Source organism: Myotis brandtii, unplaced genomic scaffold (assembly GCF_000412655.1).
Source record: "Myotis brandtii unplaced genomic scaffold, ASM41265v1 scaffold17, whole genome shotgun sequence".
Taxonomy (NCBI): domain Eukaryota; kingdom Metazoa; phylum Chordata; class Mammalia; order Chiroptera; family Vespertilionidae; genus Myotis; species Myotis brandtii.
In genome coordinates, this window is record NW_005356259.1 from 8,814,943 (window position 1) to 8,839,428 (window position 24,486).

The 24,486-nt window shown below is 43.0% G+C and overlaps 1 protein-coding gene across 6 annotated transcripts in view; it reads left to right on the plus strand.

Moving 5' to 3' along the window:
* JAZF1 (JAZF zinc finger 1) overlaps positions 1-24,486 on the plus strand; it is a 327,260-nt gene that overhangs the window by 80,419 nt on the left and 222,355 nt on the right. Inside the window, exon 1 of one of the 6 annotated variants that reach the window (XM_014537009.1) lies at positions 14,483-14,599. The exons of the other annotated variants lie outside the window; for them this stretch is intronic. The gene's annotated coding sequence lies outside the window, so the exon portion shown is untranslated. Of the gene's footprint in view, positions 1-14,482; positions 14,600-24,486 lie in introns of those variants that run through there. 6 annotated transcript variants of the gene reach the window in all.

Sequence of the window (24,486 nt, forward strand, 5' to 3'; positions counted from 1 at the left end):
GACAGGGGGCGGTGCCCCAACCCCCCAATCGGCCCTACCCTGAGCGTGACTGAGGGTGGCATGGCAACCTCCCGATCCGCCCTGCTCTGTGCATGACAAGGGGCGGCGCCCCAACTCCCCCATCAGCCCTGCTCTGAGCCCGACCAGGGGCAGGCACCTAGGGATTGGGCCTGCCCTCTGCCACTGGGGAGCGGTCCTAAGCTAGCAGGTCGTTATCTCCCGAGGGGTCCCAGACTGCGAGAGGGCACAGGCCGGGCTGAGGGACCCCCCTCCCCCCCGAGTGCACAAATTTTTGTGCACCGGGCCTCTAGTATATATATAAAAAGGTGCAACAAACAGAAAATCCAGATTTATTGAAAATGCTTTTTAAAACTACTGGCCCTCCCTGGAGGTTCTTAAACACGCCAATAAGAAACCTTGCCCACCACCCCCTATGCAGAATCTGAATTGTGGGGTGTCATGTGGTGCAAAGGAAGTGTTTTAGGCAGGGGACCTGGTACCCACCTGGAGAGAGAAGTATGTTTAGGGATAGGACTGTCTGCATGTGGACAGCTTCCTGCCTACCTAAGTTCCATCCCCTCCCCGTAGCTGATATCATGGCATGGCTTTAAAAAAGATCTCCTTTGCCGGTTTAACTCTGACTTTCAGGTTAGACTCAGCCCTTCCCCTTGGGCTCACCTGCATTCCTCCCTCACATGTCCCCTCCCTGCCTCAGGATCCTCTGTGGAGGAGGTTGGGACTTACTGGCTTACTTTGGCCTTGAGTTTCACTCAAAAGTGCTATCCCCAGACCCCTTCCAGGAGGTATCCGCCTCTCCAGCATGGAATTGTAAACTCAGAACCTCAGAGCTCTATTGATCTGACCCCTGCCTCTCTCTGGCCCCAGGGTTATGACCCCAAGGAGAGAAGTTAGCAGGGGCCAATACCAGGTGTAACTCTTGGCAGGCCTCTCTTAACTGAATCCTTTCACTACTTGTTTGCTCAGAAAACCCACATTTTACTTAAATGGCAGTATAACAAAATGGCCTATGAATCCTGGGCAAAGGCAATAACTAGAAAAATTAGTCTGTCTCTGAATTGGGCCAATGAAAATACTGCCCAAGTAAAGATGTGGTGTGGAATTTCTAAGATTGACTTCCTCACCACTGTCGTCCCACAATTCTGTGCTGCCTCCTCTGTTCAGGCCCCCAGCCTTTCCTTTGCATTTAGTTACCTGGAATCCCATCTTTTTCCATAGACATTCCTGTTCAGATTCTAGACAACTGTGATTTCCCTTGGACATCCAGCTCAGAACGCTGCCATTGCTTGCCTCAGGACAAAATGTAGGTGCGCTCACTTAAGTTAATGTACCTGTGCTGTTTGTTCCATTGTGTCAAGGTGTGTTACCTAATCTATTTCAGGAAACAACCTCTGAGGCGAGGATTTGGTTTAACTTGTTTATACAGGGCTTAGTCAAATGTGGAATTAGAGACACCTAATAAATGCTTTAGACTTTTGAATAACGCTGTAATCATTTTAATGGAGGCTCCTGTGTGTGTGTGTGTGTGTGTGTGTGTGTGTTTAAACAAGCAGCATGTTTTCAGCAATATTCTAGCAAATAGGCAGCTTCTAAGTTCTTTTTAAAAGTCTATAATTAGGAAATGAATTTTGTAAAGAACAGTAAAATGCAGTTATATTGCGAAGCTGATTTACGCAGAAGCTCAAATGCATTGGAAAAGCCAAGATTTAATTTTTTTTACTATATTTGTTTGTTTTCTGAAAAGTTGGTTGGCATGGCAGAGGTTGGGTGGGAAAGGGGGAGAATTTAAAGGCGTTATTGTGAATTTAATGCATATTTTAAAGAGTCAGTTAAAAACCCCTTTATATTAGGTTAGCAGATGTGATTTGGCACCACCCCTTTCCACACATATGCCCTTTTCATTAGGAATGTGTGCCTGATGTGGTGCAGATGGTATTTAAGCCACTTAGTAATATTTTCCACAACCTGTTTTTAGTAATTAGGCTTGAATTTGCTGGTTCGAAATACTGGAACTGCCTTTTGGCAACTTTGTAAACTAAGGAACTTGCAATGTGGTCAATGCACCAGCAGAGGGCAGTGTAAGTCAGTGTTTTACTGAGCCTCTTACTGCTATGTTTCCAAAAGTTGTTTATTTCAGAGATGTGATTTGAGGATTTAAAAAAAAAAGAAAATTATTTGACAATGAAAAATTTTACAAGTCTTTTGTTGACTGTTCTCTGGTAAGAAAATAATTTGTCCAGAACAGAATTGAGCTGCAATTTTATTTTATGAATTTAATTTTTCTTGATTCCTTAATCAACCAGTATGCGTGACTGTGAAAGGTATAGTCCTTCTGTATGTCATTTTAATGCATTTAGAAGATGTAATATTTAATTTGATGAGACATGCTTTTCTTCAGCTCAGTTAGTGAATACTAGCCTTTTTCAAGTTTATGTGTATGACAGGTTTCCATTATTTTTATAAGGGAGTCAAGGAAAGGCCATATCCCAGTTATGTGGTCCCATCAAGTGTTGGTGACCTTCAGAGAGTAACATCAAGCACTGACTCTTGTTTTCTATTGTGTTCTGTTCTGTTGTGCTTCATCACATAACACCACTGCTTTTCACACATACATTTTTCCTCACCACAAACCCTCTGGGTAAACCCAACTCTCCGGCCCTCTCATTCTCCAAACCCCCACCCCCACCCCCCAGAGCACAGTCCCCGCTTCCTCCCTCTCTCTTTTTGTTTTGTTTTGTTTTTTGTTAATCTTCACCTGAGGATATTTTTTTATAAATTTTTAGAGAAAGAGGAAGGGAGGGGGAGAGACAGAGAGACAGAAACATTGATGTGAAAGAGAAACATTGATTGGTTGCCTCCTGTATGCACCCTGATCGGGGCCGGGTATTGAACCTACAACCCTTCAGTCTGCAGGCTGATGCTCTAACCACTGAGCCAAACCAGCGAGGGCCCCCTGCTCTCTTTATAGTAGCTTCTCTATAAGTTCTCACCTCTCTCCCTTGTAGTGTCTTACATCCCATACCACTCTCCCTCTACTATGGACAATGTTTGTGTCTCCCCAAATTCTTATGTTGAAGCCCTAACCCCCAACATGACTGTATTTGGAGCTAGGGCTTGTGAGGAGGTAATAAAGGTTAATAAGGTCACAGGGTGGCGCCCTCATCGGATAGGAAAAGAAAGAGATGCCAGAGCTCTTCTGCCACGTGAGGCCACAAGGAACAGGTGGCCGCCTGCAAGCCAAGAAGAGGGCTCTCACCAGGACCCGAACTGGCCGACACCTTGATTTGGGACTTCCAGCCTCCAAAACTGTGAGAAAATATATTTCTACTAGAGGCCCGGTGCATGAAATTCGTGCACGGGTAGGGTCCCTAAGCCTGTCTGGTGATCAGGGCCGATCGGGGCCTTCCAGCTGTTGGCGAGGGCCTCCCTTCCCTGGCTGCTGGCTGCTGGTGAGGGGCCTTCCTTCATTCCGCGCCACCCCTGGTGGTCAGTGCAGGTCATAGCAAGCGATCAAACTCCCAGTCTCCAAGTTGAACTCCCAAGGGGACAATTTGCATATTAGGCTTTTATGTATATAGATTGTTTAGACCACACAGTCTATGGTATTTTGCTATGGCAGCCACAGCTGTCTAAGATAGCCTTAGTATGTTATGGGGACCCAGGGACAGGGAAGGGAACCATCATTGTGTGTTGGAAGGTAGCAGAAGCTGGGCTGGAAGAACAGGAGGTGAGGATTGGCAGAAAGGCAGGGCATCAGGCCTAGGAGGTCTGGAAGAAGGAGTGAATGTCTAAAATGATGGAGAGTGAAGACTTGCACTTGGATGCACACAAAGACCATGAGGACAGATGGCATAGATTGGTGAAGCCTTGAAAACTAGTCTGAGTGGTTTGGCCTCAATGCCACAGGGAGCTGCTCCAACTGGGAGATGCCACACTCTCAGGAACACGTGGCTGTCAGGGGTTAGCCACACCCAGGTAAGGACTGTGCACTTCTCTGGTGCCTGTTTGTTTCTTTTCTTTCTTTTTTTGATGGGGCTGCTTTCTTGGTGGGATTTCAGCTATATTTCTGGGTATTTATCCTCTTCTGCCTTACTAAGGTGTTTGATGGGAAAGTCGAGGGCAATGGAGGAAAGGGGGTGTCGTTAGAAGACTGTGAGCAGGAACATGAAGACGGGGGGGTGGGCAGGACCTAGTGTCCCATTTGGAAGGAAAGGCTTGGGGTCTGCTTGCCCTAGTTCCTTCTTCCATAAATGTCCAAGTGCTCTGTGCCCAGTGGTTCATTCTCCCGGGTGGCATTCCTGTAGGAGAGGTGGCTGCTTTTCTGCAGGTGGCAATCCGGCTTATTAACATGTGTAGGGCCACACACTAGTTTAAGTTTCTAGGACATAAGCCCAGGCGAGGTGGCTTTATAGACCTCGGGCAGAGAGGGCAGCCCAGGAGGTGGGCCTAGAAAGATGGTGATCTCTGATACTTGGTAAAGTGGTCCTTCAGGTTCCACCTCACCACGTGTCAGCTGTGGAACCTTGAAGCTGACAAACGTAGCCTTTATTCTGGGTGAACATGAGAGATCTGTGTTAATGGAGAAAGGGAAGGATGGATATTGGGTAAAGGATGGATAAAGGCTGCCAGCTCTTTTATAGATTCTTTCTTCATTAAAAAACAAACAAACAAACAAACAAACACAAAAAAACAAATACCACCCACCAGGGTCTGTTGCCACAGGACTTTGACCCCTCTTTCAGAGGCTCCCCTTGCTGCCTTGTATATATTTCATAGTCTTGCCACATTTTGGACATTCACACTTTTTGTGACCTCTGAGACGGGATAGGTGTCACTATCTGACATGATCTTGTTTATGTGTTTACATGGTTCATTGTCTCCTGCTGTCACTGCACACGAATATAAGTTTTCTAGAGCTGGGGCCTTGGTCTGGCCCTCTGATGTCTCCACACTTAGGAAGTGCTTGTAGTGCTTGGCAAATATTTGCACATGAATGTAGGGATCCTGATGGGGAAGGAGCAAGTTTTACTGAGCACTGAATTCATTCTCTCCTCCCCTGCTCGGAGCCCCACCCCTTACTGTGTGGTCGGTCAGTGACCCATTCTAAAAGGTGTTCATGTTAGAGGCTTGTGTGCAGGCATTGCCACAGGGGGGCGCTACAGCATCTGAAAAGAAGGGAGCCTCCCTGGTCAGTGGGGGTTTGTTCTGGGCTCAGTCTGGTGAAGTGGAATGTTGTCCCTCAGCTCCTTCCCCAAAACGCACTGTATCCTGCTAAGTTTGCAAAACCACCAACTTCATCTGAAGTGTTTCAGTTACTGCTTTCTGGTTTGCAACACCACATTCACTGATCTGCTCCTGGTGGGAGATAGGGGGTGATAAGTCAGATATGGAAATGTCACCCATAAAGAATGTTTTTAAAAAGATGCGCTCCTATAGGTTCTCCTTCACATGCACGCGACCAGTGGAACTAGAACTAACTGGAACACCCTATAGAAATTCTTCAAGGGACATGTGGTGACAAAGGGATTAAAATGATATGAAGCAACATATTGATTATTTGCCTTGGGATGGACATTTCTAGATAGAAAATTCTAAAAGCAGTTTTATAAAGTCATTTAAGCAGTTCCCCCTTATAATTTTTTAACACTATCTGAACACAAAGTATAACATCCAACTTCAGTCAAACTCAGTATTTAACTAAGGGAAAGCCCAAATAAGGACGTATCCTTTCTGAAAGTGAGATCTTTCTCTTCTTTTCTTTTTCTACTTTGGCAGTGTTTAGTATGGCTCGCTGCTTTCTTTTCCCTAACATGGGATATTAGCATTTAGATTATTGCTGCCAGTTTTAAAAAATACTAATTGAAACGAATTAAAGTTGATGATTTAAACATGAATCCCTATCCTTTGGGTGCCATATATATAGTTTACTTATATGTGTTCTTACATATTTAGGGTCATACGTAACACTCTAAATGTGCCCCCAATGAGAGGATAAAGGAAAGATCAGAGGTTCCAAAATTCTTAACCTCTTTTAACTGGAAATTGAATTTTACTGTGTACTTGTGTAATTAAGCCATTCTAGCAAAAAATAAATTTCTTGACGTGACAACACTTGAAATACATGCAATGTTATTGCTAAATTGATTTTGCAAGGTTTAGACCTATTGGCACGGCGAGATAAAAGCTAAGTTCTTTAAGTTCCGTAAAATGAGATTTAAGGGCCCCGGTACTTTAAAACAAGAGAATATTTTCCTGGTCAGGCCACACACACACTGGCTATTCTGATAGAGATTTGGATGTTGAAGTCTATTTCTGAATTTTAAAACCCAAAGGTAATAAACAAATTTTACATTAAACAGATTTCCCTTTGATTGTATTCTATATACAATGAGATCTTCATTCAGGATTTATTTTTCCAGGTTAATATTAAGTTGAGTTTAAGAGCATAGGAGAAATTAAAACCTTATTGCCTTTTCTCCAAGAGTGGACTTAATGGGAGTAATACCTAAATAAAAAAATCTAAACTATTTTAAGAATGTTCTTGGTGGTGAAAATTGTTAATGGTAGCACATTCAGAGCAAGGGAAAATGCCTCATAAATACCTAGTTTAACAACTGTGGCTTTAATAATTGTGAAAAATAACATGACTGTTAGAGGGAAGCATTAAATATTCAGGAAAATATAGACTTCTTTGAGACATAATGAAAAGTTGAAGTTTAGGAGGGTAGAATAAAGTACTCTCCAAAGTATATGAAAATCATAAGGATGTTATTTCACCTGACAGAATAAGAAAATAATAATAATTCTAATTAATTTTTAAATAAATAAAAGAATCTATGGCATAGGAGGAAAGGATGACTTGGGTAGAGAAAGGGAAGACAAACAGGATGAGGAGGCATGGTTAAAAGTCAGAGAGTGGCTTCAATCTGGTACAGTCAACTACTAGCCTGTAGTCTTGAGTAAGTTAAGCAGCTAAGGCACATTCTTCTCTATGATCTGAGAGCAATAGTACCTGTTTCAGAGGGTGTTGTGATGCTCAGATGACGTGATTCAAATACAGAGTGAGATAGAATAGAAAGTGTTGGGGTTAAGAATGCATCGGGCCCAACCAGCATGGCTCAGTGGTTGAGCGTCGACCTATGAACGAGGAGGTCATGGTTCGATTCCCAGTCAGGACACATGCCCAGGTTGTGGGCTCAATCCCCAGTGTGGGGCGTTCAGGAGGCAGCTGATCAATGATTCTCTCTCATCATTGATGTTTCTATCTCTCTCTCCCTCTCCTTCCCTCTCTGAAATAATAAAAACACATTTTTTAAAAAAGAATGCATCAGGACCCTAAAATAATATTCCTTTGGCATGTTTATTGGCCTAGAATTTATATTGAAAGTCAACTGTAGATTGTTATGCTTTGACTTGGTAATTAAAATTACAAAAAATAAGATAAAGAATGGGCAAGTTAAACAGTTGGAAGAGATATTGGAGGAAACCCAGTATTTGAGTTGCATTCTGATCGGACGTTGGATCTTTATCAGACAGAGAGGTTCATGGTTCATCCTGATGATGATGATGATGATGATGATGATGATGAACAGTCATGGAGTTCCTAAGGTGTGTGAGGTACACTAAGCACATCACTGGCAGTGTCTGATCTAATCCTCACGACAGCCCAAAGAGCGGGGGTTCACTCACTAAACTGATGGACCGTTGAGGAGACTGCAGTTTGGAGAGTTTAAGTAACCTGCTCAATAGCGAACCCCTTGAATGACATGGGCACCATGATGGATTTGGGGTGTCTGTGGTTATATTCTTGGAAACCTAAATCTAACATTGGGTTTTCAGTCTGAATTATATAATTTTACCATTGAGTTTGTTTCTCTTACCTCTATTTTTTTTCATAGAAGCATAATTTTGACAAACTGTGGTTACTATACAAGGAAGAGACTATAGCTGCTTAAATTTATTTTGTTTCCCTAAATATCTAATACTATTATTGCTTTAGTCTCTATTTTCCCTCCATGGCTCACTGGAATGCAATCTGATGAGAAGGTAGATCCAAATGGGGACTATGTCATGGACAGCATTTTCATTCTTGTTGAAAACCAGTGGCTGTTGGTGATATGAATATATGACCAGTTTCCTAGCTCAGAGATGATAAATTAAAATAGCCTTGGAGGAGGGCATTAACATGGGAATCAAGCTCCTTCATAGTTTAAAAATGAATTTATTCTTAGAAAGATTATATAAGCTCATCCCCACTGAGGGGGGAAATCCATGAGGCACCAGGATGTAAAAGTGATTTAGTGGAATAATGATGGTTTGGCAGGTGAAAATAACAGTGTTCCAGCAGAGGAGGGTCAGAAGGCGCTCCCCAAAACAGAGACAGCCCCCCTCCCCCGCTTTGGGGGATGGAAAGGTCAGGTTTGGAAGGAGAAGGAAGAGGGGACGTCACACTCACCTCTGACTTTGATCTCTGTGGCAGGAAGCACTCCTATTAACACTGGAACTTAACTGAGGTTTTTCTCATGTAATTAGGGAACAGAAAAACATGTTGCACAGCGGAGCCCCAGGTCTAATGACCTGCAACCTAGCTGCACCTTGATGGCAAGAAGCAAGCCACCAATAAGCAGCATTTATTAATGGATTGCTGCATTTCCCTATAAGACACTGGGGGCCTGTAGGGAAACTAGCTCCTAACAGAAAAATATCTCAGCATCAACAGCAACAGGAAGATTTAGCAGTACACGAGAGAGAGAAATGACGAAATTGGACTCTAAAAAGTGATGAAACTTGTGGAACACCGTTTCTCACACCGTTTCAGTCAGAACTGCTCTTGGCCACCATGTGCCTACATCACTTACCCTTTCACAGCAAATGTTAGCCGTCCGATGCTGACCCAACATGGCCTTTGGCTCTGTTAAGGGGGTGTTGTGAGAGCCCCTGGTTGTCAAGGCCCTGTCTGACCATGTAGGGCATCTGATAGGCGGGAGGGCTAGGGATGTGGTGCGGAAGTTGGCAGGGAGATACCCACTGGGAAACAGGCTTGTCCGGGGAATTGCTTGAAAGAAATAGAGGCCCTTTATCAAACCGCTCTCTTTACCTCCCGCATTCCCACAAGGACAAATAAGCAAGTAGGAGAAAGAGAATATATGAGAATACTGATGGTGATTATTCTTTTTTCTCTTTTAAAACTGGCATTGTAAAAGTTCTTCTATTGGAGAACAGTCGTTGATCAAGGCAAAGAAAGGAAACATGACCACGAGGAGAAGGTTAGACTTCTATGCTTCTTGTTTCATATCGACAAAGGGCTCTTCTCTGTTGGTAACTTTGAAAGACCATGGGTAATGATTGCATTCTAAGTTAATAAGTCCCCAATACACTGTTCTCGGTTAGGAAGCAAGAGATGACTGTGTGCAGAGGGTCTTATTTTATGTGATGTTCTCCTGCGAACAGGGAAGAGGAGTTATTAATGCGACTCAGTGCGTTTCTGAACGATTATCTTCTGAAGCAGTACTGCAGCATTCTGTTTTTTAAATCTTGTTCCGGTAAAAGTAGGTTTTTCTAAAAACATAAAAGCAAACAAAGAGGAAAATCCCCAAATAGCCAAGAAAGAAAATTAGGGATTGCTTTTGAAGACTGATCATGTCCATGTTGCCCTCTGCAATGAAATGGAATATGGTTCTTCACTTTTAAAGGGGGCCTTTGGACCAAGTCAGCCCCTCCGAGTTTATTTCCTGGGATGGTTCTGGAAGGTGTGCCCTTGAAATCAGCAACACCCCATCTTATTGTCAATAATAGGGTTCATGCAGCCTTTCACGATGATGTCGGTCCTTGAATTGGCAGTTGGTACATAGTTACTTTTGTTACCAGATCATTAATATATAGAATATCCATATAACTTGTTGAAAAACAGAACAGAAAATCTTATAAAATCAGTCATTTGGTTTCATAAAACTGTTTATAGCATTCAACAATTTTTTTTAAAAAAAGAGTTAAACTGACTAGCGTGAGTTACAGTTTAGTAAAGAGAAGAAAAACCATAGCAGGTGAAATAAAGGAACCTGTGTTTTCTGCGTGTCATTCTGGTAGGAAAACTTCCCAGGGGTACATCACCCTCATAATACGGCCGTGGGTAAGTTGTTAACTCTTTTTAAAATTCTACTTCTGAGGGTATTTGTCATCATCAGAGGTAACCTTTTCTCTTGCTTCGGATGTGTTAAGTCTTTGCACTTATTAATTCTTTTATGTAGTGTTTGTAGTTTGTAGAAGGAAATTGATTTTCTTGTAATGGGAAAATCATCGCTCCTATTATGACATAAAACTTTAATTTGATGTCTCCTTCACTGACCCAAGCTAATTACAACAAAAACATGTTAACAAAGTGAGTAAAGTTCTTTCTTTCATGCATCAATTTTACTACTTAGGGTTGCCCCAGAAAGTCTTAAATGAAGGTGCTGCTCCATTACCCTGGGACTGTGTGTGTGTGTGTGTGTGTGTGTGTGTGAGAGAGAGAGAGAGAGAGAGAGAGAGACCACTCTGACAGGCTGTGGAATGGTGATGTTCGGAGTGAAACTTGAACTCCTCAGATCATCGGCTTTTAAGGAGCAGAGAAAAAGAAATTTTAAAGGGCGTTATCGGGAATGGTCAGAACACACCACAGCTGAAAGGCACGGATGCAGCTTCCTCTTTAATTTGGGCAGATCGGAATGCACTCCCCCAAAATCAAACGGAAATAGTAAAATTTAAAAACGTTTATGAGTGCCCAACTTAGCTGCACCTGGCTTCCCTAATTGCCTTCAACCAAGTCATTACTGGGAAGGCAAGATGTTGAGCCACCAACAGCCCTTATTAATGTATAATAGGAATTTACTTGTAAAACCGAATTATTGGGATGGCATGATGTCATAAAGACAGAGTGCTGACATTTTGGATTGTTTTATGTAGGAATGTTGAATTATATTTTAAGAGTGGGATATTCCTAGGTAATTAGTCACAATTTGTTGAGGCCCCAGTGTAGGTGAGGCGCATGGATACACAGAATCCCTGGTTGTAATGGTCCTGCATTTAAGTCTGTGTCTGTGCAAACGCATGTCCTTCTCATGAATTATCTGGTGGAAAAACCTTCCCTAGTCACTGGCATGTGTGCAGAACGTGGCCAAGCAGGTGTAAGTAAATGTTTCAGCAAGACCGTTGTCCTGATTTCTGTACCAATGTCAAAACCTTAGGATTATAAAACGCCTGCAGATTTTCTTCTTGGTCTCAATGATGCCAGAAATGAGATGCATTAATTTTGCTGGACCTCAAACCTCGAATCTGCCAATGTGGTTCTGTGATTAATGGCTACAGACGTGTACCTGCCTCATAAATATAATGCGCCTTGATTACTAGGCTGTTTGCAGAGCAATCGTTGCGTGATGTCAGCACTTCCCTGTAAAGCCCGTTTTTGGAGGGGTCTGTAACTCAGCCACAAAACATCCCTCTGGATGACATTTTGAATATGAGTCCCTCGTCCTGGGACATTTAAAGGATCAGATCTAAGTGTTCCACTTACCTGTTTGTGTGCTTATGAAGACCTAAGCCGCATATAAAAAAATTCAAGTTTTATACATTTTAAAAAGGAAATATTTCAATAGTAAAGAGGGCTTCTTGTTGCTCATTTTATTCCGTTGTTTTCCTAAGGAAATACTTTACACTTGGGTGTTGGGTCATTTATTTTAAACCAGAAGGGAACATTGTAAACATGGTTATGCTATCAGAAGACATTTTAAAAAATCATTCAGTATTCATGTCATTGGATTGTGTATGCCAGTTAGCCACATAAAGTCATGTTTTAGGTCGAAATCTATCAGAATTCTAGGACGAAGCTTAAAATAGGCAGGCCTTGGACAGTATACCATGAAGTGAGCCACCTTGGATAGGACGACAGACATCCTTTCTGAATGAGAACATAATTTTACTTTTATTTTGACATGAGAGGAAGTCACCAGGACCTGCCCCAAGGCCATCTCTGTCCCCTCTGGACGCATGGTGACTGCATCGTGATGCCCACCCTGTATGGTGGGGACGGGAGGATGGGTCGCCCACAGGAGTTTGGGGTTTCCACGACATATCAGGGAAGGACTGAAGGACCCCTCATGGTTGTCAGTGTGTGGAAGGCTCTGCAGGTTTGTGGGAGCGGAGGCCAGGAAGCCAGGGTCAACTGTGTTGGAAATTGAGTGGGTTGGATGGAGGCTGGGTCAGAACCCGAACTTCTGAAGTGGGTGTTCAGCTACCACAATTTACTGGACTTGTTAGATGGCTTAAGAGTTTTCATTTAAAAAGTCGTCTTGCAGTACTTCGTAATTGGTTCCAAAGCCACTAGTAGGCCTGACTGAAAGGGTGCTTTTTTTGTTCATTTGTTTTTGTCTTTTGGGGGATGGGGGGCTTGGTTGTGCCATAAAATTGTTTAATCTGCAATGATGGATGAGTTTTAGGTTCTCTCCTCCCTTCCTTTCTCCCTCCCTTTCCTCCTACTTCCTTTGGAAAGTAGGACATTCCCTTTAAGGCATCAGTAACAAACCATTACAGGACAGAACATTTCTTGGAGCGCCCAGCAGCAAGAGGACTTTTCCAGAATCTTCAGCAGGCGGCAGAGAGGGTTGCAGTATGGCGGACACAGGGTGGGCACACACTCCCGTCCTCTTTCTAGTGCCTGAAATATGTATCAAAATATACTCATAACTGCTGCTGCCCTCGTTTCATCACCCTGGGCAGGAACAAGCTCTTCGCTTTACAGTGTTAGACTCCTTGCCGTGAAATGTGAAGCGTAGAAGCAGAACCTGTAATTCTGAGGTTGGCAGGCATTAGACTTACCAGTTGGCTTGAGTAACAACGCAGGGCCCTGAATCAGTGCCAGGTCGAAGATGTACCATTTTTAGGTTGAAAACACTTTTTGAGATCAATTTATCTAGCCCCTTATATTGCCTTCAGTCATTGATATATTCAGTAAACATTTATTAAACTCTACTATCAGCCAGGTATGTAGAGTAAGAGGAGCTTTGCTGTATTGATCTTACTAAGAAAGTATAAAAGTGCAGAGTTTTGTTGTTAAAAGAATGTCATAATATATGAATATATAGAAATAGACAATTTTCAGTCTGTTAAATATTTTTTTCCTGTTTGGGAAGATGGAAAGCCAAAGTCTAAATGCCTATTGAATGATTCTCCATGAAGTTTTGAGCACCTCAGACTCCTTGGCCTTTATGTTTTACTAAGTTCCTGGTGTCGCTGTTGCCTCGGGTCTGGTCCCACCTCCTGCTAGGCGGTGTCAGGCTCCTGGCCAAGGCACATGGGTAGAGCAGAGGTGAGTACAAACGCCCCAGGTCCCACCATTACCTAGGAGCATAGATACTGCATTCCCCAGACCCAAGTCCCTTCTAAGTCCCTAAAAGCAACCCCTAAGCCAGTGTGGATGGATAGAACCAGCGAGTGGATCGGGAAGTTCAGTTGCCTTATTGACCAAACCTTGCAACCAGAGCTCTAGATCCTTCCCCTCCTGCTCACCCTCCTTAGTGTAGACCCCTCAGGCTCCTCCCCAACCATCCTCCATGTTGGAGCTGGACGGGGTTGCCCTGCCTTCCGGCTATTGCTCTACCTGAATGTGTTTTCCCTCATCCTGCTGTCAGTATCATAAGGGGGGAGTGCTCGTTCCAGGTTTACTGAGGAGTGGGAACACTCAGGTCAGTCTGTCCCCAAAACCTCCACTTGACTCGGTCACATTCCGACTGTGTTCTCTGCTGTCCTGAGGTCGAAGGAATGCAAAGCATCCCCTGCCTCTGCCAGGCGCTTCTCCTGGGCTCTTCTCCGAGGCCTCTGCATGTCCCCCCAAATCTACCAACTTACCCAATTGGTTCTCAGTACCAGCCCCTCATTAACAGATCACTTCCCTGACTCACTGTGGGATGTTAACAGCATGGTGGTGTCATGATGAGATTAGGAGGGGCAAGCAGGGTCTGCTGCTAGTGAGTATAGTTAAATATTTCTTAATGAAACATTGTTGAGAGGAGTCAAGTTCTTGAGCACTCACTCAATCCATCAATCAGCATTTATTGATTTGCTTGTTATCTGGCTGTCATTTTTGGCATTATTTTACTATTTGATAACCCACAGGTAAACTCTCAAGTAATTTTTTAAATTATGTTTTTACTGATTTTAGAGAAGAGGAAGGGAGAGGGATAGACAGTTAGAAACATGAGAGAGAAACATCAATTGGCTACCCCCACCCCACCAGGGATCGAGCCAGAAATCTGTGCAGGTTCATAGGTGAATTACATTGGCTGGGCACAAGTAATATTTTTGTTAGGACACTTGCTACTTTCATGATTTATCAAAATGAATTATTTTAAAAGATAACATTGGAATTCTACTTTGCTCCACATGGCTTAGTGTTTGAGTATTTTTCAACATATTTCTCATTTCTGTATACCAGTATCACAAAAAGATGGGAATGAAGATGCATTTTGGGCTGTGAGTTAAGACGTGATAGAGACGGAAGCCTGGTGTGATGGGGGTGTGATGGGATTTCAGGAGTCACAGCCCAAGTTAGGTAAGTCTTCTCAATTACCCGGATTTTACACTTCATAACTACAGTGAACCCTCTGAATAATGAGGGAGTGAGGACTGCCAACCTCCATGCAGTCAAATATCCATGCATAACTTTTGACCCCTGGCCCCAAACTTAAACTACAGCTGGCCACTTGCATCTGTAAATTCAACCACCATGGGTTGAAATAGTATTTTCAATCTTCGGTTGAAAATCTGTAGTTGGGAAACCATGGTTAGGAATGATAAAATACTGTTTTCTATCATGGGTGGTTGAATCAGTAGATCCAAAACTCGAGGATATGAAGGGCCAATTGTATTTATTGGGGGGAAAACATGTATAAGTTTACCTGCACAGTTCAAACTAGTGTTGTTCAAGAGTCGCTGTATAAGGAAAGGGAGGGGAACTCCGTGGTTCTAAAAGCCTGCTATTCCAGAGTCCAGGCAAATACTTGGATGGCCTATTGTTCCTACAATTCATGAACAATTCCACTGGCTTGAATGTCTATGTTCAACACAGCGGGAGGGTGAGACTTCTCACCAATACTCAGCTGATCTCCCGAGAGAAGTTCCCTGTTTGTCCAGTACTTTACACTTTCCAAAAATTTGTTTATCATTGTCTAGTACAGTGGTTCTCAACCTTCTGGCCCTTTAAATACAGTTCCTCATGTTGTGACCCAACCATAAAATTATTTTCGTTGCTACTTCATAACTGTAATGTTGCTACTGTTATGAATCGTAATGTAAATATCTGATATGCAGGATGGTCTTAGGCGACCCCTGTGAAAGGGTCATTCAACCGCCAAAGGGGTCGCGACCCACAGGTTGAGAACCGCTGGTCTAGTGGTTCAAAAAACTGGGTAGGAATATAGTGTCTGGATTCGCTGCTCACAAATTTAGAATTCTTTCCTTAAAGTTCTTCTCTGTGTCACTGAAATTCAGGCTCTGCTATGGAATCAAGATAAAAAAACAACACAACTAAACCTTTTGTATGTTCCACAAGCCTAACAATCAAAAGTTAGTCTCATAAAAATAATCTTGTAGTAATATCTTCTATTCAGTAACTTTTGAGTAGCACTGATGCTCATTCACCACCAGAGGGCAGCACAGGTGATTGAATGAAGGAAATGGCCTTTGCAGAAATAGTGAAGATTGTAATGCTAGCTTTCAATTTACAGAGTGTTTTACACACAATTTATACATGAGTGTGTGGAGGTCTCAGCGGTTCTCTGTGACAGGTAAAGCAGGCATAATTATCCTCATGTTATATATAGATGGAGAAATGAAATCTGGGAAGACGTAAAGATGACTGTGTTCAGTGTACAGCTACTGAATGCCATCCAGTGCTTGAATCCAGCACAGTCTTCTTACCTGAATCTAGGTCTCTTTCCACTATACCACTCTGCGTATAAATGGTGCATTGTCATCCTTCCAATGACCTCCTAAAGTAGAGCTGGGAGGCCACACAAAGGCTAGAAACCGTCTGTTCTATAGCAACGGTTCTCAAATGTTTCATCTGACACAGCATCTTGTTAAAAGCTTTCTACCCCCACCCCCGACCCCCTCCCATGTGTCCTGCTCTGGGAAGATGGGAAAGGCGAGGACTGTTTGCCTTCTAAGCAGCCCCATGGACAGCTGTCATTGTGGTCTCAGTTATTTTTATCTGTATTACATAGTAGCTCGTAAATAGGTAGGAGGTGGGGAAGATAAGGAGAGGGGTCAAAGTGAAGAAGAAACCTGGACCTGGATGTCGGTAATTCACATAACTGCTTCAGTTTCCATGGTAAACTGGGAAATGCCCTGTGGACTCCAGAGCTCCACCCCTTTAAGTGGTTTCAAAGGAGATAGCTGGACCCAGTAAAGGCTCAAGCAAGGCTCAGTCAGAACTAAATGAAACCCCCATTAATGAAAACCCAGATCAAGTTCCCAAATTCTAAGACTGAGCATTGCAGTAGCTGCAGGCGGTCCTAGAAGTGGTCACTTCGCTGGGTGACTTACATACAGAATTTATTCTAAAGGGATTTTGCCACCTATTCTTTTTTCCTTTTTGGTAATTAGGGTGATTCTATCAGATAATTAATTTTAAGGGCTTTTATTCATTTGTTGGGGGAAAAAGGCTCAAGTAGCATCCTGTGGTTATACCAGTTGCCCAATGATTCATGAATTCGGATTGAGAACTGGAGTAGGTACGATCAATAAGTGAAAAATAGGTGCTGCCTAATTGCCTTTTTAAATCAGTAAAATAATTAAAGCCTTTATAGTCTGGCCAATTAATTGTATAGTCGGCTTAATAAGGAAAATGCTTGAGAAAGATAAAATTACAATACCAAAAGCAACTAATAGCTAAAAAAAAACTTTCCTCGTGTAGTTGATTAATTATCCTCCTCTTTTTCTCTTAAGAGACTAAACATTTAGTAAATCCGTAGAGTTCCAGTGTAGTCAGCATTCCCATTGTAAAGTGCCAGTGTTATCATTTTTCATTCATCATTTTCTTAGGTCCCGATGTGAGTGTCATTGTTGTGTTTAGTAAAAGAATACAAATATTTATTTTAAACGTTTCTTTAAACAGAGTCTTAGTGGAGGGTAGAGCTCCCTAATGCTCTGCAGCTGGGTTTGGAGGCTTTACAATTGGTTGTCGTCTGTGTACCAAGTCCTCTGCAAGTGCTCAACTGCAGAGAGCAAAATCCCACTTGACAAGAAGTCTAGATACGGATTTATGCAATGGGATGTGATGTTTACTTAGGACCTGCCAGGTTCTACCTGGGAAACTTTCCTATTATCCCTTTATTAAAAAGTTCTAAATACATATTTGCACAGTGTTTTCTTATGGAAACATCTGTGTAAGGAATGTTTAACTTACTCATTTCCAAAAGGGAAACGTTAAAAGGGAGAAAGACAGAAATTAGGTAAGCAATTGCTTAGAGAAAGGGTACGAACGTGAGACATTTGGGACTCCAAATGCTGGCTGAGTTGTCTTTCATTCTCACGTTGGTGCAGATGGATAAGATAATTGCTATCCTAACCAGAACTCACTATCCACATCTCATTATGATGTCCTTAAATTAAACATTCGACCCGTCTTTTAGGGAGGAGTTGGCTATTGGCTTTTTCCCCCCCATCTTTTTTTCTTTCTGTTTAGCCTGCATTGAACCTTTGGCCTTACCCCAAGTGTATGGGTGGTATATGGTTTAAAATTGATATATTAATGTTGAATTTTTATTGTCACAGTTTCTGTTCGTGCTCCTTTCAAACCTTTCATTTATTTGTTTCTGAACCTTGGATATCTCATAAAAATGTCACCATTGTGGTTGAACATTAAGCACCTTCCCATTTTGCCCTGGGCCGTTGAAATAAATTTGGACCAGGTGCTCTGTGCATAATGGAGCCCCTTGAAGTGCTCTGATAATGAGCCGGGGGGCGGAAGCTGTCAGCTTTCAGCTGGCTTGAAGAATGCAATTAGAGCGGTTTTAATACAGCGGAGGGACCCCATCCAATCAAGGCCATTTTGAGTTAAACCAAGTCTAGAATCCTAAACATGTACTTTTAAGCATTTGAGCTGTGTCTCTGCACTGAGAATGGGAGAAGGCGTTCCTGTGCAATGCGTTCATTTTGAGTCAAAGAGGAGAAAAATCTTCCAAATGCCAATGGAAGTTCTCTCATCCCTCCTGTTATGTTATTGTGACCTTATTTATGATCTGATGTCACTCTGATCAAGGTAGCTAGTGTCAGGTTAAGTCTCAAATCAATCAAGTATTTAGCAAGACCACTTAGGTCAACTTTTCCTTTTAATGGGAAAAAATAAAGTGGATTCACCTAAATATCTATTAATATGAGGAGTGCATAAAACATTCACTGTAAGACACTATAAAAAGAATGTTGCCTATTATATATTGTTGAGTAAAGCAAGTTATTTACAGTATGTAAAGTGTGATTCTGTTTTTTGGGGAAAGTATCCAACTACAATATACCTTTATAGGTGCATAGAAAAGGTTTGGGGAAATGCACACCAAATCATTAATGATGAAAAGGGAAAATGGGGATGAGGGTAAGCTAAGTTGTTTGTTTGTTTGTTTACTCTATATGTGTATTTTTGAATTATTTAACCAATAATTTTCATATTCTAAAAGTAGGTCAGCTCACTGTCAAGCCAATGACTTACTGTAAGTGAGTGAATGAGTTTCTGTGGGGCAGGAGTGAGGGAGGAGCTCACTTCTGTTAGTCCCCAAGATGCTGGGTTATCATAGCGAGAAAACTTACTACCGAATGAGAGCTTTCTGTTCCTCATTTCAGATCATTGTTCCAAACATCTTCACTCCACAGACACTCGCTTTACATCTGAGGACACTGGTGTTCAGAGAGATTCGGTGATTTGCCAAGTCACAAGTTTGAAGTGAGGTGTTAGGATTTGAACCCAGCTCAGCTCCAAAGACTAGGCCCTTAACCCCCTCTCCAGGCCCTGCTTGGTTTCTTAGCACAGTTCTCTAAAAGCAGATAATATTTCCAGGGTCATGTATCCTTTCATCCTTGATTTCTTTCCAGAAAATGAGGACATAGTTCAGGAGGAGTTGTTATTGTTGTTCACAGTTGACATTTCTTGTAAACACTTGGACCACTCATTAAAAACATTCTGGACCCCTGGGATTCACAGTGGCGTCTCCAGTGACTGGAAGCCTTTGTCCTAAAATGAGGGCATGTATAATAATGTCAATCCAATTTCAATTGAAAAATAAATAATTCCACCCAGTGGGCAAGGTGGGTTGTCCTCATTAATGAGAAATAGTATGCAAAATTTAAACATCAGCATAACTATGAAAATATTCTTTCATAAACTCCTAATTGCTGAATTTAAGTTGATTGCTTACTCAAATGACTCATTTCTTCTAACATTTATCATTTAATAGGCCCTGAATATATACATATATATGTATTTCTATTTCTTTGTTTCAAAGCCCTATAAATTTCTTTTGTTTCTTCTTTCTCTTGCATTTCTGCTTCGTATGGGATACTGCTTTCCTGTTGGCCTTTTAAGATGTTATGCATAATATTAAAATCCCATTTCAGGTTTCAGCTCTATTCCACAACTTGAACTTTGAACTATTCCTATGAAAGGAATAATAACTCAGAGACAGAAAGTAGAATGGCGGTTGCCAGGGGCTGAGGCAATAGGGAGTTATTGTTTAATGGCTACAGAGTTCCAGTTTCAAGGTGAAAGAGTTCTGGAGATGGCTGGTAGTGATGGTAGCACAAAATTATGAATGTATTTAATACGACTGAACTGTACACTTAAAAATGAGTAAGATGACAAATTTTATGTTATGTGTATTTGACCACAAAAAAAAAAATTTGGAAAGATAATTAAATTTAGCCACAAGTGAGCCTCATCCGGTGACCCGAACCAACATTTAATGGCCCTTCTTCTGACATTGAGACGCTGACCTGTTAGCTTACCTGGGCAAAGTATGCATTTTGCCAAATAATGTGAAGATCCCTCCCAGAAGCCTGAAATCTAGTGCAGCACAGGGGAATGCGAGGCTCTGTGAAATTTGCAGCGAGTCTTGTGTAATAGTTACTTGGCTATGTTTTTATAAAGCATGAGAAAGTGGTAGAGTACAGTGGAGGAGAAGCCTCACCTCTGATTTTTTTAACGGGGGGAAAAAACCTCTTATTTTTGAGCATGTATTTCAACTTAAATGACTAAGTTTATTTGGCATTTGGGTTCCTCTTTCATATACAGTTTCTTTCCATTTGTGATTATCGAATTTTCTTAGGTTTGATCATGTAATCATGAGATTGTCTTTGAACCTTCTCTCCCTTTGCTGCAAAAAAGAATTCACAAATCCAGGGCCTTCAGCCTGTGGAAGGTTAGTTATTTTGAAACCAGCCCCAACAGAATGCTTGTCCCTCGTGGGGTTGCCAGCCAGCCTTCCCCAGGAGGGTGGAGGTAATAAATGGATATATAGTCAGCATGATGACACGTAAGGGTTCAGTATTCAGTATTCCTCAAAAAGGGATACACCACCCTGGCCAGCGTTGCTCAGTGGTTAGAGTGTCAGCCTGCACACCAAAGCGTCGAAAGTTCGATTCCCAGGCAAGGACACGTACCTGGGTTGCAATCCCTGGCCCTGGTTGGGGGCCCATGCAGGAGGCAACCAATCCATGTGTCTCTCTCACATGGATATTTCTCTCTCACTCTCTCTCTCCCTCCCCCCTCCCTTCCACTCTCTGAAAATCAATGGAAAAAATATCCTCAAGTGAGGATTAACCCAAAAATTGGCGGGGTGGGGGAGGGGGTGTCACCTCAGTGGTTTTAAGTACACCTTGTGTAATTGTCCACAGCAGAAGGGCAAACACTTCAGGCCCAACCATTAAGGCCAAACTCTGCTCAACAACCTGCTTTGAAGTGAAAATAAAGCAAATGTTAAGATTTGGGTCCAAAGAGTAACGTGGTCATGACTTGGGGGAGCTTCCTGAAGTCCCCACACTGCAGGGCAGGTCTGAGGACTGACCGCCTCAGAAGTGAGACTGCTGATACCAGAGCCTACAAAGCAGAGCCTTGGCTGGGACTGGGACGGAAGCGGGTTCCAGCCAGGCTGTGGCTTTATTAGCTCTGTGTCTGTGGCCTTTCTAGGTATTGGTGGCTTGTTTAAAAACTTAGGGAATTGGGCAGCTCCTCTTCAACTCTAATGAGTGATATCCAAATAACAATAGGATTTTGTCTGGAAGATTGTGGGTCACACATCACATCCATTCCCCACACCTACACACAGTGCTGATTGTGGAAGCCATGTATCTTCAGGCTGGGGTCCCCCCTCACCCCCCCATACCCTCCCCAGGTTGGGAAGGGGGCAGAAACAAGGTGAGAGGTTGTCTTTTAATTTTTCCTAAATATAATAGTTTTCTGTCATTGCCACAATGTAATTGCAGTTTCAGCTTTTTAAACAATATGTACCCAGAGAAAAGTCTGGAAGGTACGTGCATGTATATATAAACTAGTTCCTTTAAAATTGTAACGCATGTACATGGTAACACATTTAAACGGTACAAAGAAAGGGAAACTCATCCTCCCTGATCCCTTAACCCCATCCCAGCTTTTTGAAACAGCCCGTTACGTGTTTATCTTTACTTCCCAGTGTAACCAGAGGTGTTCGGGGTGGTGGAAGGGAGTGCAATTATCGGCTGTTAATATTTTCTTCTTAATGTTTTCTATATTTTCTCATTTCTACAGTTACTTTTTTTTTAAAGTTTAAATGAGAATTGTATGTTTCCAAGGCGAAGCAATGCCAATTTCCATTAATGGCCTGACTTTGGAAGTTGTGTTATGCTCTGTAGGCATGGAGTTGTGTAGAGTCATATCCATACGTAAATGTGGTAACAATTATTTTAAATGAACTTTATTCTTCAGCTTGAACAGATTAAACTCTAGAGTGGGCGCATGCATTTCTTTAATTGCATTAATTATTTATTACACACTCGCATACAGTTCAGTTGGGCCGGGGAAGTTGATTATAGCCGCTTGTTTCAAGTCCGTTTTACACCCTGGGTTGACAACATTATCACACTTTCTCGCTGAAGTGAAAGAGCGGGATCATGCTCCAGGGCAGTTATCGCAGATGCAGGGTTAAAGTGCAAGCGGTGTTTGCGGCATATCCACCATCGTTATAGTGGAGCCCAGGGTGTGCCAGCAGCCTGCACTTCCTTCATGCCTCTGCCTGCCTGGGAGTTGTTCATTCTGCCGGTTTTAGAATGGAAGCCGTGTTTAATGCAGGTACTGGGTTCTATAGACTCTTACCTTACGCTTACAAGATCATTAAGTTCTTTTTAACATGTTCTGTCTTCCAACAAGAAAAAATAAGGGGAAACCAGCTCCTTTGTACTGTTAGTACCTTTGTTCCATGTTTTCCGAGTAAGAAACACCAACACGTTATGGAGGGGACCCCTCAGGAGGCTCTGCCATCAGCATCTGGGGCAGCCACTCCCTCCCTCTGAACCCGGCCGTCCGGATGCAAATTGAAAGCAGCTTCCTCCACACGCTTGTGCTTTTTCTGATCACAGATGTGCCCTTCCATGTTGCCTGTTTCTGTAAACCAAGCATATTTTTGTCATCACCTCCAAACCCTTTAATCAGCTAGAAGCGTGTCACTGGATGGAAGGTCTGTGTGGGTGGCAAATGGTGAGGGGCTGGTTCTGGAGAAATCTTGGCAGGTCAGGAGTGGGGTTAAAAATACTTTTGCGGAAAGTACTAATGTTGGGACCTTCTCTGTCACACGCATTATTGCTGCCATGTAGGATATTTCTACATACAGAGAGGCTGGTTCTTAATGGGGGGAACCAACCCGGTTCCATATTAAGCAGCTGCATTCACCATGTAGGAATACTGTCTATCTTGCTTTCTACCTGGCAACCAGTTCTAGTTAAGATGCTTGCTGGTCGTGGCCCTGTTCCCACCGAGATTCGTGGCTTGAATCAGATTTATTGTGTGTCTTCTCTGTGTATGCAGTGGGCTCGTGCTAGGCACACAAAGAAGACGAGAAACACAAGTCTGTGCCCTCGAGGAGCTCAGGGTTCTTTTTGTTCACTAAAATATGTTTTTATTGATTTCAGAAAGAGGAAGGAAGAGGGAGAGAGAGATAGAAACATCAGTGATGAGAGAGAATCATTGATAGGCTGCATCCCCCGCTCCCCCGGAGAATCAAGCCCACAACCCGGGCATGTGCCCTGACCGGGAATCGAACCATGACCTCCTGGTTCATAGGTTGACGCTCAACTACTGAGCCACGCCGGCTGGGTGCTCACATTTTAATGGGGATTTTGGATGACCTTGCTGCTCCAGGACACAGTAAGAAATAAGCCTTGTCCTGGTGAAATTGCAGGCCTCGCTGATGAATGTTGTGGGGAGAGCTTGGTATCTTCCCGCTGGCTTCACGCTCTGCCTCTGGCCCTCAGTTGCCGCTCAGATGCCAGAGTCGCCTCAGCAGGTAGAAAAAAAGGGGGTAGGGGGGAAAGGGCTTGTTCTCAAGTATACGAAGGGCAAGATGACTTGGAGAGCTTTCTTCAGATCCCCTGCCACCATCAGCCTGCCCACGGGCGGGACGTCGGGCAGATCACGCAGGGGACGGCAGCGCCCGGATGGTGGAAAGTTTTACAAAAACATCTGTTCTATTTGGATGGTTCAAATATTTTCAAAAACATGGGCTCAGCCAAAGCTCATATTTCATAAAACCTTTGCAAATATCTACGGTTTTTCTTCTCTTTTTCCATGTGGACATGGAAGCAAGAGGAGAGGAAAAATGTGGCCACATGTATGGTTTTAACTTCTTATTTCCAAGTGTTATGGCTTTTTCAGGCATGAAAACCAATCAGGTCCCGTTCCTGTGGGATGTGGTGTCTCTAGACTTTTTTCCGTCTTTCGGAGAGAGAGATACAGGAAGTCTTAAAGAAACATCGCCCTAGATATTGTGTGTGGGGACCACACTGATGATAGGAAGCTGTAGTTTTAATTGCTTGAAAACAAAGGGGGAAAGGTTCACAGCAGTTGGAGGGTGAGGTTGAGCAAGGAGAGAGCAGCAGAATAGGTTCTCTCTCCTGGGTCCCCACCTGGACCCAGCTCTCCACGTCTGAGGGGACTTTTCCAAAGTGCAGCCAGCAGAGAGGGAGGGGCATCTGGAAGAGGCGCCCTGGGGTGTCCGTAGGCAAGCAGCCTGGCCTCCAGCTTTAGTCCAGGTCTGCGGCCCTCAAGATTAGGGGTGTCAAAGCTCAAGGGCCAGACGGACGGGGCCAGCGGGGACTTCTCTGGGGACTGTCGTGAGTCTGTCAATACTTGGGGGGGATGAGATTTTGAGCAAACCGGTACACTCTCAGCCCTGCCAGTGCTGTGAACTGAACATCAAGCTG